The sequence below is a fragment of the Triticum aestivum genome, chromosome 6B (genome assembly GCF_018294505.1).
Source record: "Triticum aestivum cultivar Chinese Spring chromosome 6B, IWGSC CS RefSeq v2.1, whole genome shotgun sequence".
Classification (NCBI taxonomy): Eukaryota; Viridiplantae; Streptophyta; class Magnoliopsida; order Poales; family Poaceae; genus Triticum; species Triticum aestivum.
In genome coordinates, this window is record NC_057810.1 from 433,833,211 (window position 1) to 433,844,755 (window position 11,545).

The 11,545-nt window shown below is 40.9% G+C and overlaps 1 long non-coding RNA gene across 4 annotated transcripts; it reads left to right on the plus strand.

The window, feature by feature from the left end:
• Positions 1-2,129: 2,129 nt before the first annotated feature.
• LOC123134197 (uncharacterized) lies at positions 2,130-6,262 on the plus strand. 4 transcript variants are annotated; one of them, XR_006465565.1, is made up of 9 exons: positions 2,130-2,512; positions 2,647-2,768; positions 3,630-4,004; positions 4,093-4,457; positions 4,538-4,611; positions 4,811-4,926; positions 5,093-5,192; positions 5,636-5,801; positions 5,895-6,262. It is a non-coding gene; the product is annotated as an uncharacterized lncRNA (long non-coding RNA). The 4 variants fall into 4 exon arrangements; XR_006465563.1 differs by having other exon boundaries at positions 5,636-5,753; XR_006465562.1 differs by having other exon boundaries at positions 5,636-6,262.
• Positions 6,263-11,545: the final 5,283 nt, after the last annotated feature.

Below are 11,545 nucleotides of genomic sequence, written 5' to 3' on the forward strand. Positions count from 1 at the left end.
GTTGAGTTCTTCTTCTGCTTCTTCGATCAGGGGATAGGCTCCAGGTCGGCAGCCTGGGCTAGCAGGGTGGATGTCGTTTGAGTTGCTGTTTATGTTTCATCCGTAGTCGGATGTTGCTCTTATGTATTGTGATGATGTATTCATGTGGCATTGTATGCCTTTTGTATGTATCCCCATGTATTATGTAATGTTGATGTAATGATATCCACCTTGCAAAAGCGTTTCAATATGCGGGTCTATCCTTGGTGGGACCTTCGAGTTCCTTTTGGATAGGGTCGCATATTGGGTGTGACACGGATGTGCGCCGCGGAGCTTCAGTGAGCCAGCCACCGCAGTGGATCTGGACCGGGGCTGTCGGCGCCCTCACCCCCTCCCACCGCGCGCATCAGAGAGGGAGCAGAAGAGGTTGTAGTGGCCGGCGTGTGGTGGCCAGATCCAGGAGCGGTTCTGGCGGGGAGGTAGGGGCGGTGGCGCGGGAAGGTGGTAGGAAGGAGCGGTGGAGGCGCAGGGGCCCTAGTGGCGGTGGTGGGGGGAGGGGGTGATGGCCGGGGCGGTGGTGCGGGGAAGAAGGTGGAGGGTGCCGCGCTGGGGTGTGATGGCCGGGGCGGTGGCTTGCTGGGAGGCGACGGTGAGGGGAGAAGGTGGGGAGTGGGGTGCGCGTGGGTGTTAGCAGAATAAGCACTTTTGGTGTGCAGAATAACACTCTTAAGAGTGTTATCATAATAGACCCACCCTATATATATATATATATATATATATATATATATATATATATATATATATATACCTAATAATAAAGTAAATTGGATTTCTTTCGTCCGTCATGTCATTTTTCAGAAAAGTCCCTCTATTTTAGAGAAGTCAACCCGCAGTCCTGTTTTAAGTCAAAAAGAATCGTTTTTCGTATTTTACACAAAAGTTCCTGTGTTTTCTTGAAATCAACCCGCCGTCCGGATTTAAGTCACACCTGAACCATTATTTTACGTTTTTGGAAAACCCCCCTGACGTTTTAGGTAATTCATCCACGGATCACATGTAAGTCAAACAAATACTTTTTTAAATCATCCATATCTTTTAAACCTTAACTCCGATTTGAACATGTTATATATAAAATTTGATTAGAAAATATGTAGAATATGAATATGAGATTAATTTACCTATTAAGTATTTTTAATATTATTTTGGAATACATTTAAATCAAACAAATGATTTTCTAAATTATCCGTATTCTTTTAAACCGTAACTTCGATTTTAATATATTATATATGAAATTTTATTAGAAAAATGTGTGGAATCTAAATATGATGTTAATTTTACCTGTTAAATATTTTTAAAATATTTTTTTGAAAGCAAACTTATAATTGCTAGCGCAAGATCCATTTTTCTTTCGTAACGGCGGCGATCCGGATTGCAAATAAACACCCCAAACATCAATACCTACACATGCATACCTCTGGAAAATGTCGTAGGGGAAAACAACAGATTTCTCATCGCAAGAATGAGAGAAAGCGAGAGAGAGAGAGGGGGGGGGGGGAGGATAGAGGGAGAGAGAGACGCCTTAGGATTAACCATATTCAAACAAGGTTTTTGTTGTTTTGTGTGAACACCGAGGCCATCACCGGCGAGGGTGAGAAGGAGGATAAACGGCAACACAAATATGATGCCTCGCAAATATAAAGGAGATGAACCTATTGAGTGATGGTTGTTGGGTTAAGAGTGTGTTATGTTTTTTCTCCCATTGCAACGCACGGGCTCTTTTGCTAGTGTGTGTATATATATATATAGGGCTGGACTATTCTGTTACCCGTAACAGAATATACCCTCCGCCCTATACAGGAGCGATACGACTGATCAGAAACCGACCGGCCCGACAAGAAAAAAAACCACCGTCCCTGCTCCCCACATCCCACCTCCCCACAGCGAGCCGTCGCCGCCCTGCCATCGGCCCCGCCGCCCTGCCACCTTCCCCTGTCACGCCACCGCCCTACCACCTTCCCCTGCCGCCCCACCACCTCCCCTCGCCGGCCTCGCCTCTAGCACGCCGCCGCCCGACCTCCTCTCCCGAGTGTGCCGCCGACGGGCCTTCTCCCCACCGCGCCGCCGTCCAGCCTTCTCCCCGAGCACGCCGCCGCCCGGATTCCTCCCCACCGCGCCGCCGCCCGGACTCCTCTCCACCGCGCCGCCGCCCGGACTTCTCCTCGAGCGCGCCGCCGCCCGGCCCTCTCCACATCGCCGGCAGCGTCTTCGTTCTTCTCCGGCCACCTCCCTTCCTCCAACCTCCTGCATCTCGCGCTGCCCCCATGTCTCCTGGTTCCCACACCACAACGCCGTCTCCCGGTGGGACTCCGCCGCCGAAGCGCCCTGTCTGTTCACATCCACCACTCCAGTTCGTTCAACGCCACCACCCGAACCAGTTCACCACCTCCCTCCATCGCGCCTCCTCTGCTTGGTGTAGCCAGCGGCGCTCTGCCCCTCTTCTGCTTCCCCTGTCAATCTCAGTAACTCCTCGCAGGTGGTTGCTCGTCCATCGTGTGATGGCATATACTCAACTGAATGCTCACCACTATTCAAACTGTAGCACTAAGAATTTGTTCTCTCTTCTATGAAATTTTATTGCATGTTCGCTTACCTCTCTTCTTTCTGCAGTATTCTTCGACGCCTTTCGGCCTCCGTCACCGCCGCTCCCCGAACTGTTGTCCTCTGCACGAGCAACACAGTGGGTCGTTCGACTTCCTGACGCTGGCGCCGTGGGTCGCCACAAAATCGAGGTCACCTCCCCTTTGCTCTTGCTGCTCTCGCCGCAGATATTTTATGCCAGTAAGGTGTTTGTGTTAATGGCTGAAAAGAGAAGAATTTTTTACCCCTGGATTATGTTTTGTATTAGGATGGCTAGTGACATTGGAGAATAAGTGGAGTACAAATCTAATTTTCTTGGAGGTTCATTGTGTCTCTGTCGAGCAGTACATTCTCTGAATTAAGTCTGATGTAATTGGATAATGAAAAGAAAACAATTGTTCAAATGTGCATTACAGAAAACAATTCATACAAAAAAAGGCAGTCAAGTATTGTTGTAAATTACAAAACAGTAGTCAGTTTTGTTTACAAAAATGTTCACCACATAAAAATGCAACAGTAGTTCAACACAATATACAGGAGGGTGTGAGTTGGGTATGTTTACAAACCAAAGATATGTGTCGAAGAGTTCACTTCATCTGCAGAGCATTAGATTCCCAAAAAGTAGAATGGTTGAGCTAGTTCAGTTTTTTCAGTCCATCTTTTGTTTGCTATTCGGTTCATCTAATTTTGAATCGTAAGTACAATTCTCTTTATGTTTTGCATCTTCATATAACACAAAACAGGCACCGGAGGATAAGGTGCTAATAAAATGTGTGGTGGCATTGTCCACATTTTGAATTTAGACCACTAGCTTTTTATACACAAGGGCTTGTCCTGGGAGAGCCCTATATAGACATGAGCACTACTGCTACAAACTTTAATCCCCCATTTTCCGGCCTGCAGAGCATTAGAAAAAAGTTCAATTTTGGAAATTCATCCAGTTCTCTGGTTAGTAGACTAGTGTTTCATCTTGCTAAATCTTGTGGTTTAAAGTTTCTTTTTTGTTACAACAGTTCAGTGTGTATTTTAAGAAGAAAAACCAACAATGGCGGCTGCATTGGAGCCGTAGGACTACTATTGCTGATAGGTTTGTGAACTAACAAACATTATTTTTATGTTCCTGTGATGTTTCATATTTTTGTGAACTGATAGTTGATGCTCTTTGTGGACTGATAGCTGATACTTTTTGTTAACCGATAAACTGAATAAATGAGATGGATGTATTATCAGGCCGTGAAAATGATGTAAAAAATATGTGCAGTTCAGCGGATGAGTATTATGTATGCCCTTCTAATCTGAAGGTAGTGGCACCACTAAGAAAAACAAAATAATCAGTTTTTTGTAGCCACGGAATGGGCATTTGACTCAGTAATCTTCCATTGCTAGAGGTACTGCCTCTTGAGTAAATTTATGAAACTGAAATCATCCTTTTATGTTTTCGTGTTGTCAAATAAAACCAATTTTTTGGACATGCAGCGCTCAAGCCGTTCACCCTTACCACCACAAGTCGTTCACCTCCGCCACACGAGGCCGTGCGACGATGCAACTATCACAATGTTCACCTCTGCCACAGGAGGCCGATGCAACGCTAAGTCGTTCGATGCTGCAACTTAGGAGTCTGCCTCCTTTGACAGCTCCTGATCTCCGGAACAGCCATGGCTCCCTGCCGGCACAAATCGCCATCGACGACCTCCTTTGACAGCTTGCCTCTGAGGCCCACCAGACCCACACAGACGACGCTGGCCGTCCACATCCACCAGCACAGGCCGTTCACACTCACCACTCATGGCCGTTCTCGAAACCATCCCAAAGTGTAGATCGTACATGAGGACAGGGCCGAGGTATGTGCTTGCCCGTTTCAAGTGCTTTGTGCCAGGATTCACCAAAATTTTATCTCTGTCCTCATCTCTAACATGGGCAGGGCCATTCACTGTCACCACCCCGGGCCGTTCAACGAGACAGCAAGCACATGTTTCCAGAATCGAGCAGTAAAAGGTACATCAGTACACATCTCTGTGCTGCTATATCTGTACACATCAGCAAGCAAATGTAGTTTCTTTTGCTGCTACATCATCAGACCATAATGTGCATAAGATGTAGTCCTGGTTTTGTAGACAATGAGGTGTGTGGCTGGTTCTCTATGTTTGTGTGTGTGCATATGTGTTAACTGGTGGCCCTTGGTGTGTGTGTGCAGGGTACTGCCGGAGATAAGTAGTAAGCGGCAAAATGTTTTTTTTTTTTTTTTTTTTGCGTATGAGCGGCAAATGTTTTGAGGCAGCAGCAAGACGAGGCATAAAAGCTGGCGAGCAGGTATGAGCAGCGAGCTGCTACTGCACTTGTGCAGCTACTTTCACGAATGAATCTAGCTAGTTATAGCTATTGGTACTAAACTTGTGTGCGTGTGTTATCTTTGGTAGCTAATTTTGCCGTGTGCAAATACTGAACTTGGTGTCCTGCTGCTATTTAACTGTTGTAGATTGAGAATTGGAATTGGGGCTGCAACTAAAGTAGCAAAAATATGATGTATTTCAAATATCATGATGAAAACAAGGAACCTAACAACTCTTCATCTCAAGGTAACTAGTTTCTGAACCTATTATCTAAAACTAAAATGAACCATGGAAGTAGAACAAGTAATTATCAGTCTTGGCTGGGCATGGAACTGATTTCCCCTGGTCTTGGAACTGATTTCAAGAGTAAATTATGGAAAAAATTAACAAGTACTCAAGTCCAACTTGCAAACTAGTAGCAGTTCTATAGTGCAAGCATGCATCAAATTTCAAAAGCGAACCTGACTTATATATAAAATGTCTTGATGCATGCTATCAGAAATCTGAAAATAAACTCAGTACAGTTCCTATATTTTTAGTATATGTTCTACTGTAAATTATATGTGTTCTACTGTAACTTTTTTAAAAACAGTATATGTTCTACTGTAAAAAACATACATAAAATGTCTTGATGCATGCTAGCAGAAATCTAAAAATATACTCAGTACAGTTCCTATATTTTATTTCAGTTCAATTTCAAACTCCAATTCAGTTCAATTCTGGTTTTACTAAACTTGCTATGGAGCTGCCGTATTCCTAGTGCTGGAGAATTGGCTCAACCCAACCCGCAACTCCGTTTGCTCACATGTAAGTCCATGGTTTTACAAAGAAGCATGGTTTTACAATCTTCCAAAGGTATTTGGTGTCCGCGGCACTTGCATGTTTGATGGACTCCTTGCTCACCGTTCACCAAGTCCTTTCTCCTTTCGTTTGCTTTGCTTTTACCAGGGATGCAATGAAGGGATGAAAAGAAGTTGGGGCACAATTCTTGGATAATTGCACCATGGAGCGTGTGGTCCTCAGTTAAAACAAACACAAAACAATTTCTAGTGCATTTCTAGTTGCTACTTGCTGCCACTGGTAAATTGGACAAGTTCAGAAAGTGCCATGGAGCAAGCTCAGTAGAGATTGTGCCGTTGACCTTTCTTACTGAAGCTCCTTCCAGTTGTTACTTGGTGCCATTGTTAAATTGTGAAAGTTCAAAGACTGTCATAGGGCAAAATCAAAAGTTTGCTTTCATGACAAGTGTGATTTTTGGTCATTATTTTGTACAATTCATTTGGCACAAGCTTTGTGTGATTTTATGAAGCTTTATACGAAACTGTGTTCTATCATAACAAACATTATGTTGTCGGTTTAGGTGTAAAACCAGAAAATAACTTCATGTACATCTATTGGAGAGAGCTTCACCTACAAAAAGTTCATTTGCAGATATAAAAGTATGTTTTATGGGTTAGTTCATGACAGAAAAACCATAAGTTCACAAATAAAAAGTTTTGCTGTTAAAAACCCAATTTTGGAAATTCAGAAAAGAAAGAGATGCGAGACATTCAGAGAAGAATTGAGGAGGTTTCAGGTACATAGAATCCAGAAAGTTCAATGATAACAAATCAACGAGTTCGGAATCACAAAAAGAACGTGTCCAAAAAAAGATAACACTATGAAAACACCATAAAGAAATAAAGTTCACAAAGAAAAGTTCAACTTGCATATAGAGGCATGTACAGAACTTCGTTGCAAAAAAAATTGTTTGAAGAAACAAACATATAATTTTATTTTATTTAAATTGAATCAGCTCTACTAGATAAGCTACTCAAGTTCGAAGCTAACGGCATCATCAATTTAAATAGGGAAACAAATTCAAAAGGTCAGTAAAAATCTAGTCCGAGCAAAATCTAGTCAGTGAAAACATGCTCAGTACAAACCATGCGGACATCAGTTCAAATACTCTTTTTTCAGAACCATTCAAAATTACTCTACAAAAAATATCTCAATACAAATACACACATACATCAGTAGAGTACTCTGTTTTTCAGACGGGAAAACACGCTCAGTACAAAACCATATGGACATCAGTTCAGTTACTCTTACTTTGGAACCTTTCAAAATTACTCTCCGAAGAATACATTAGTACAAACGCACACGTACATCAGTACAAGTACTCGGTTTTTTCTGACAGAAAAACAGCACGATGAGTCTCACCTTAATCCAAATTGCTCTTTAACGGTTGCGAACTTTAGAAAACGTTTAACATGACTAAGTTTCGCATTTTCAATATCTATCCAACGGTATATTATTTGCCCCATTTCGACAAACATTTTTTAAAAATCACATTTAAAATCAAATTTGATCGTATTCAAATTCGCTTTTAAACCGTAAGGAATTAGAAAAACATTTCAGTACGAAAAAGTTGCGCATTTTCCACAGCTTTCCAACGCCGTATCATTTGGATCAATCCGACAAACCGTTTGCAAAAAATCGCAAAAATACATTTCACCCAGAATTTTTCTATTTTTAATTTACTTTTAAATCGTATCGAATTAGAAAAAACAATAGATATATGAAAGATGTGGATTTTCACCAGCTTTCCAACGCCATCTTATTTGCTCAATTCCGACAAACTGTTCGAAAATTGAGTCCGAAATACGATTCACGTTTTCGGTTTAGAAAAAAACGGGTTTTTCAAAACTGCTCTTAAACCATGATGATTTTGCAAAAACGTTTAATATACTCAAAATATAGTTGTCAAGAGCTTTCCAATGATATATTACACGTCCCGTTCCGATAAAAAAATTGCAAAAAAAAAGTTTGAACTAAAGAAGACGATATGTTAAACAAAAATGAAAGCATGAGTTCAACCGCTCGAAATTAATCAGTACAACTGCCTCAAATCTTCAGTTCAAGTAGGGTAACAGAATAACAGAATAGCCAAACTTTTGGTGGTGGCATAACCCACCGTATAAGAATGATGATTTCAGACACCGCGTACAATTGTCGTAGGGCTCCGAGAATAAAATTCTTCGTTAATTTCTTCACACTTAGAGTGTTAGTCTTCATTGATTGAAGAAAAATGTTTCTTCATGTGTTGCACATCTAAGTCATCAATTTTGCATAAGTGTTAGGATGACTGTCCTTTTCAAAGAACATTCAAAGATTCTAAGATATTTATTAGCTCATGATACGTCCATTTTGCATCATGTTTTTATATCAATATTTATTGCATTATGGGACACTTCCCTCCTGGAGGGGGAAATCATCACCAACGTCATCACCAACGATCCTTTCATCAGGAGGGGGTCAATCTCCATCAATATCTTCACCAGCACCATCTCCTCTCAAAACCCTAGTTCATTTCTTGTATCCAATCTTATATCAAAACCACAAATTGGTACCTGTGGGTTGCTAGTAGTGTTGATTACTCCTTGTAGTTGATGCTATTTGGTTTACTTGGTGGAAGATCATATGTTTAGATCCTTTATGCATATTATTACTCCTCTGATTATGAACATGAATATGCTTTGTGAGTAGTTATGTTTGTTCCTGAGGACATGGGTGAAGTCTTGCTATTAGTAGTCATGTGAATTTGGTATTCGTTCGATATTTTGATGAGATGTATGTTGTCTTTTCTCTAGTGGTATTATGTGAACGTCGACTACATGACACTTCACCATTATTTGGGCCTAGAGGAAGGCATAGGAAGCAATAAGTAGATGATGGGTTGCTAGAGTGACAGAAGCTTAAACCCTAGTTTATGCGTTGCTTCGTTAGGGGTTGATATGGACCCATGTGTTTAATATTGTGGTTAGGTTTACCTTAATACTCCTTTTTGTAGTTGCGGATGCTTGCAATAGGGGTTAATCATAAGTGGGATGCTTGTCCATGTTAGGGCAGTACCCAAGTGTCGGTCCACCCACATATCAAATTATCAAAGTACCGAACATGAATCTTATGAACGTGATGAAAACTAGCTTGACGATAATTCCCAATGTGTCCTCGGGAGCTCCTTCTTCATTATTAGAGTTTGTCCAGGCTTATCCTTTGCTACATAAAGGATTGGGCCACCTTGCTGCACTTTATTTACTTTATTTACTTTTTGCTTGTTACTATTTATCTTATCACAAAACTATCTATCACCTACTATTTCAGTGCTTGCAGAGAAAACCTTACTGAAAACCGCTTATCATTTCCTTCTGCTCCTCGTTGGGTTCGACACTCTTACTTATCTAAAGGACTATGATAGATCCCCTATACTTGTGGGTCATCAAGACTCTTTTCTGGCGCCGTTGCCGGGGAGCATAGCGCTCTTGGTGAGTGGAACTTGGTAAGGAAACATTTATATAGTATGCTGAAATTTTCTGTTACTTGTCACTATGAAAACTAATCCTTTGAGGGGCTTGTTTGGGGTATCTTCACCCCAACCATAAGAGCCAATAGATGATCCTCAACCTACTGAACCTTATGAAAATATTCACTTTGAGATTCCTTTGGGTATGATAGAGAAACTACTAGCTAATCCTTTTGCAGGAGACGAAACATTGCATCCCGACTTACACCTTATCTTTGTGGATGAAGTTTGTGGATTATTTAAGTTTGCAGGTATTCCCGATGATGTTGTCAAAAGGAAGGTCTTTCCTTTATCTTTGAAGGGAGATGCAATGCCATGGTATAAGCTATGTGATGATACGAGATATTGGAACTATAAGCGATTGAAGTTGGAATTTCACCATAAGTTCTATCCTATGCATCTTGTTCATCGTGATCGTAATTACATATATAATTCTGGCCTCGCGAAGGAGAAAGCATCGCTCAAGCTTGGGGGAGGCTTAAGTCAATGTTATATTCATGCCCCAATCATGAGCTCTCTCGGGAAATGATTATTCAGAATTTTTATGCTCGGCTTTCTCTTGATAATCGCAACCTGCTCGATACTTCCTGTGCTAGTTCCTATATGCTGAAGACTATTGATTTCAAATGGGACTTATTGGAAAGAATTAAACGCAACTCTGAAGATTGGGGTTCCGACTATGGTAAGGAGTCAGGTATGACACCTAAGTTCGATTATGTTAAATCTTTTATGGATACCGATGCTTTCCATGGATTTAGCTCTAAGTATGGACTTGACTCTGAGACAGTAGCTACTTTTTGTGAAACTTTTGCTACTCACGTTGATCTCCCTAAAGAGAAGTGGTTTAAATATAATCCTCCTGTTGAAGTTAAAGTAGTTGCACCTATTACAGTCGAAGAGAAGACTACTACATATAGTGATCCCATTATTCCTACTGCTTATGTTGAAAAACCTCCTTTTCCTGTTAGGATAAAAGATCATGTCAAAGCTTCGACTGTTGTCCGTAAGAGTAATACTAGGACCTATACACCTCCTGAGCAAAATAATGTTGAACCTGGTATTGCTATGATTAAAGATCTTTTGGATGAGGACTTAGATGGGCATGTTATCTCTTTTTGTGGTGAAACTGCTAACATTGCTAGACCCGATACTAAGACACATAGACCTGTTGTAGGAACGCCTGTTATTTCTGTTAAAATAGGAGATCATTGTTATCACGGTTTATGTGATATGAGTGCTAGTGCTAATGTGATACCTTATGATCTTTATAAAGAAATTATGCACGATATTGCACCTGTTGAATTAGAAGACATTGATGTTACTATTAAGCTTTCTAATAGGGACACCATTAAACCTATTGGGATTGTTAGAGATGTTGAAGTCTTGTGTGGGAAGATTAAATACCCTGCTGATTTTCTTGTTCTTGGTTCCCCACAAGATGATTTTTGTCCCATTATTTTTGGTAGACCCTTCTTGAATACTGCTAGTGCTAACATTAATTGTGAAAAGAATATTGTCACTGTTGGCATAGATGGTATGTCTCATGAGTTTAATTTTGCTAAGTTTAGTAGACAACCTCATGAAAGGGAACCACCTAGTACGGATGAAATTATTGGTCTTGCTTCCATTGCTGTTCCACCAACTGATCTATTAGAACAATATTTGCTAGACCATGAAAACGATATGTTTATGAAGGAAAGGGAAGAAATAGATGAAGTGTTCCTTAAACAAGAACCTATGTTAAAACATAACCTTCCCATTGAAATTCTTGGGGATCCCCTTCCACCCAAGGGTGATCCCGTGTTTGAACTCAAACCCTTACCTGATAATCTTAAGTATGCTTATCTTGATGAAAAAGAAATATATCCTGTTATTATTAGTGCTTACCTTTCAGAGAAAGAAGAAGAAAGATTATTAAAAACTCTGAAGAAGCACCGAGTTGCTATTGGATATACTCTGGATGATCTTAAGGGCATTAGTCCCACATTATGTCAACACAAAATTTCAGTGGAGAAAGATGCCAAACCAGTTAGAGATCCTCAAAGACGATTAAATCCCAAAATGAAGGAAGTGGTAAGAAAGGAGATACTAAAGCTCCTTGAGGCAGGTATTATTTATCCCATTGCTGATAGTGAATGGGTAAGCCCTGTCCATTGTGTCCCTAAAAAGGGAGGTATTACTGTTGTCCCTAATGATAAAGATGAATTGATCCCGCAAAGAATTATTACGGGTTATAGGATGGTAATTGATTTTC